The sequence below is a fragment of the Cavia porcellus genome, unplaced genomic scaffold, assembly GCF_034190915.1.
Source record: "Cavia porcellus strain 051 isolate PalLab524CR breed Dunkin Hartley unplaced genomic scaffold, mCavPor4.1 scaffold_15, whole genome shotgun sequence".
Classification (NCBI taxonomy): Eukaryota; Metazoa; Chordata; class Mammalia; order Rodentia; family Caviidae; genus Cavia; species Cavia porcellus.
The window spans coordinates 59,231,492-59,236,465 of record NW_026947498.1 but is presented as its reverse complement, the minus strand read 5'-3'; the positions used below and the strand labels follow the sequence as shown (position 1 = coordinate 59,236,465).

The 4,974-nt window shown below is 41.9% G+C and overlaps 1 long non-coding RNA gene across 1 annotated transcript; it reads left to right on the top strand.

Moving 5' to 3' along the window:
- The first annotated feature begins 1,831 nt into the window (after positions 1–1,831).
- LOC134470498 (uncharacterized) lies at positions 1,832–4,612 on the top strand. Its single transcript, XR_010039428.1, has 2 exons — positions 1,832–2,642; positions 3,070–4,612. It is a non-coding gene; the product is annotated as an uncharacterized LOC134470498 (long non-coding RNA).
- Positions 4,613–4,974: the final 362 nt, after the last annotated feature.

Below are 4,974 nucleotides of genomic sequence, written 5' to 3'. Positions count from 1 at the left end.
AGCAATTTACAGTCACTCTTCATTCAACAACAATTCACTAAGATCCTTTGGGTTAGAAACACTGCAATTTTCCTTTTTCAGAATTTCTTACATTCTTTTTTCACCACTCAGTTTGGCCTTATTGTGTTAATATAGGACACCCATATATATAAAATAAAAGCTCCCTCTCTCTGTCTCTCTCTCTCTCTCTCTCTGTCTCTCTCTGTATCAGCATTGCTTTGAAGCTTACTCCCCACACATTTTCTGATTTTACTTGTATGTAGGCCAGAACTCACACACACACACACACACACACACACACACACACACACAGAGAGAGAGAGAGAGAGAGAGAGAGAGACAGAGAGAGAGAGAGAGAGAGAGAGAGAGAGAGAGAGAGAGCTTTTATATATGTGTCCTATATTAACACATTAAGGCCAAGTTTCGGTGCCAATTTAGAACAGTGCTTTAATAGACAACACAGGACATTCCACATTGTTTTTCTCATGCCCCACTCTGAGATCAATCCAGTCATTGCGAACCTATTCCATAGAACTACATGTTTGCACTGTGTTTCTGGCGGATTTTCTTTGCCAGGTTTTTCTTCCAACCTTCAAAAGTCGTCTCCAATATCTTGGAATTTACTTCTCATCTGTATAAGAAGGTAACCAGACCACAGCCAAGCATTTTTCAGAAATATATATTGAACTTGTTTCTGGACCAAGCAGACAGATTAAACTTTGTCATTAGTGTATAAATAAGGGTCATGGGTTCAAATTAGACGCATCTCTAACTCACTAAAGAGATGAAGAGTGTGAAGTTGGGCTTTACTGACACTGAACTCCTCAAGGCCTCTAGATTAAGATTCTAGAATTACTCTCAAATCTTTCTCTGTTAAATGAAATGTGTTTTGGGAAATATTCAGCTTCCTGATTTTTCTTGAAAGCAAGATTTTCAAACTGCCAAATGATGCCATAAAGTTCTTGGACATTAAATAGATCCTGTATAACAAATATTTTGATGATTTAAGGGTAAATAAATAAAAAGCACACAGACTAACTGTCCCTTAAAGTATGCATGTGTTTTAAGATGAGTGGAGGGGGGAGGGACAGAAGTGCCTGATGAAAGGCACATTGGGTTTCATATAGCCCCAAATGTTTGAAAACTAGTTGAGGCAGTTGATGAATTCCAAACGAGACTAGGTCCTTCTCTCTTTGACAGAACACTGTGAGCCAGTTTTCTGTATTTTCAAAAGAAATGGCCTGCCTTATCCTGGAGCATGACCTCCCCCGAAAGGGAAGCTTGGCAGTGTGAGCCTCCATGGGCAGCTGAAAGGGGTGAGGTGATGGCCCCTGCCTGCACTAACCCTCTGAGTGACTTGATTTACAACTGCATCGGGAGCCCCACAATATTACATCTCTTGCTTCCATAATGCCTCAAACTTCCTACCTCATGACTGAGTTAGGTAGTATTAAAGGGTTTCCACTGGGACATGTAAAACCTTGGCTTTTATCCAAACCAAAATTCAGCCACCCCTCGAGCATTGTAATTGAGGTCTAAATAGAACCTGACATCATTCCTGGTCTCTCAAGTCAATCAACAATCAACTAACATCAGATGCCTACTAGAGCAAAGCTACACTAAGATGGAGCGCGGGAGAAAGGGAAGGAAACAAGCACAAAGAAAATGGAGAAACTCAGAAGACAAAGTCCCAGTTCCAAGCAGCTCATGATCTAAGAGTCTTAAACGCATAGTAAACTATCAAATGGCACCAGGCAAGCACTGGTTAGGAGTGCTGGGCCAGGAATGCTTTCAGAAAGTGAGGTGATTTTTAATGGGCCTCAAGATTGATCTGAGTACTGAGTACTCAGAATTCAGAGGAGAACAAGACAAGTGTGACCATTGCTCTTGGGCATCTTACATTTGAGCTGGGAAGATAAGCATCAGGTAGTTCAAGACATCATTTATCCTTGTTAACTGTTAGTGCTAAATGGTTTTATGGAAACTGAATTGCTCCTGACTCTCAAAGAGTGGTCTACTCCTCTGCTCGATAAAGATGCAGAATTTCAGCCTCTCTCCAGCCCCAGTGAATTAGAACCTGCATCTTAAACTCTATGCCAGGCAATTCTTATGCACATTAAATTTCTAGAAGTAGAGTCAAGATAACAGTGTGCTGCAAGAGATCGAAGGATTTATGAATCATACAAGGGCAAGTGGATAACTGGAACAGAGGCCTCTTCACCTGGGTGACATTTACACACCCAAATGGAGTGAATGGAGACTTTATCTCTTGCATCAGTGTTGAAGGACACCCTAGGTGAGATGCTGCTCTGTTCTTTGCTGTCTATTCGTATTTTATCATTGCCAGTTATATGTCTCCTGGGTTGGGTCTCTTTCATGTTCCGAAATAGGAGATCTATTCTGTTTGGCATCAATATTTTCCTATGTTTCTCCCCTCTACTTTAAGGACTGGCTAATGTTTTCCAGATGAGGTGCGAGCAGCTGCTAATTGTACCCGGATCAGCCTTGATTTGTGTTTCAGTCAGCAAGGCACCTCACTAATGGGTCTGAAACTTGGCAGCAGGCCTGGGACCAGTGTCAAAGGAAACAGATCCGAAAAGCACATAGAGAAAGGCAAGGAGACAAGGAGTCGACGTAAAAAGGTTTGGAGGATGAAAGGAACGGGAGGGAATCAGAGGGACAGGAGAGAGCAGAAGAATCTTCAGTGGGTGGGGGTTGGGGCAGGAGAGAAACAGACCTAGAAAGCAGGGGCTGCAGAGTACAAGGGACAGGGGCAGAGATGGGGATTAGGAGGCACAGGGAGGCATGGGGGAAGAGGCTGAGGGGAAGGAGTAACCACATCTGCATCTCTGAGAGGAGGGAGGGAGAAGACATGAGAGCAATAGAGTATTTTGTGATGTAACCCTGATCACTGATCATTTAGCCTGCTGTTGCTACATGGGGACCATATGTGGACAGAGTCAGACAGGGCAGCCCCTGTCCCTTCTGCAAGCAGAAATCTGATTTCTCTCTCTTTCTCTCTCTCTCTCTCTCTCTCTCTCTCTCTCTCTCTCTCTCATATTTTCCAAGGGCTTGGCAGGCAGCACTGTACTCTGATAGCAGCCAGAGAGTGAGGCTTAAATTCTAAGCCTGACAGGGTTGAGGGGCTCAGACACACCTTGGCTTTATGAGCTGAGGCCTGAGGCGGCCTCTCCTGGCTTAAGATCCTGGAGCCAGCTTTCCTGGAATGAAGCTGGAAAGGGGCCTTGTTAGGGGAAGCCGACAGCGGAGGCCTAAGGCTTTTCTGAATTGGACACATTCACTGTACTCAATTAAAAAGTCACCTCTATACGAAGGAAGAAATCCACTTGCCATGATGAATTCCAACTTGTTCAGAGTGGGGGGAGAACCTGCATATACAGGAATATTTGTGTAGGCAAGCAGAGGGTGAGAGAAACAGGGAAACAGATCCAGTCACCAGCAGGAAGGCTAAACAATGCTTTAGGACATCAGCAAAGCAGTGGTACACCCACCCCTGCCTCTAGCAAGAAACAAATAAACAAGCCTGCAGTTTGGAGGAAAAAATTAATACTTCAAAAATAGCATTCATGTTCAAACAAAAGCTTGTACACAAATATTCACAGCAGCACTATTTATAACAGCCCAAAGATGGAAACAACCCAAATAACCATCAACTGATGAATAAACAAAATGTGCTATGTCCATGTGCTGGAATATTATCCACCCATAAGAAAAAATGAAGTGCTGACACATGCAACAACAGAGAGGAACCTGGGAAACACTATGCTAAGTGGAAGAAGCAAGACACAAAATGCTGTATACAAGGTGTGATTAAAAAATGGGTTAATATGTAAAGCAATTTTTATTGAAGTTAAAGACTCGCTGCTGTTAATCCCCCGAGAACAGTGCCCCTGTCTTCAGAAACACTCGCCCACTGTTCCTGCCACCGTTTTGAAGCAGTTCTGGAAGTCCTCCTTCATGAGTGATTTTAATCATGCGGTCCTGGCTGCCCTGATGTCCTGAACTAATTCAAAACGTTTACCTTTCATGGTCATTCTGACTTTGGAAAAGAACCAGAAATCCCTTGATGACAGATCCGGTGAATAAGGTGGATGGGGACACAGAGTAATTTTACAAGCCTGCTTTTCTGTTGGATGGGACGTGGCAGCAGCCTTTTTCTGTAATTTTCAATCACACCTGACAGAGACGTGAAAGAAGACTTTCCAAACTGGTTCAGAGTATGGCAGGAATGATGGCATAGGTTTGTTTAAAGTAAGGAGAATGAATGAAAATGTGTCTTTTATTGCAACGCTTTTTAAACTTTAAACATACACTATATTTTTAAAATCAACTCTTGTGTATATGATTTCATTCATCTGAAATATCCAGAAATGGTGTGTCCATGATGGAAGCTCCTTGGCTGTGGCTGAGGGCTGGTTGGAGGGGAAAAGGGGCATCATTTGCTTAATGAGAATGGGGTTTCCCTTTGGGATTCTAAACAAGCTCTGGAACTAGATAGTGATGACAGTGGCACCACATTAAGAATATCTGTAATGCCTTTGAATTATATACTTTAAAATGATAAACTTTCCCTGAGTGATGTATTTTAAAATTTTGTTGAAGTTTTTTTTCTTTTTCTTCTTTTCTTTCTTTTTATCTATGAGTAAAATGGTTTTGCAAAAAAGGAAAAAAAGAAAGAAATGGTAAATTTTATGATTGTGTATTTTTCCTACAAGTTAAAATGTTAAAAAAAAAAAAAAGCACTGGAATAATCATCACTGTGAATACCTGAAAAAAATGGTTGCTCATAAACTTGTTTTATAGTTAGATATCATTTTTATTTTTATTCCTATTTAGAAGGATGTTACAAACTGGGTGTGGTGGTGCATGCCTGTAATCCCAGCACTTAGGAGGCTGAAGCAAGAGGATTTCTGTGAGTTCAAGGCCAGCCTGTGCTACACAGTGGGTTCAAAG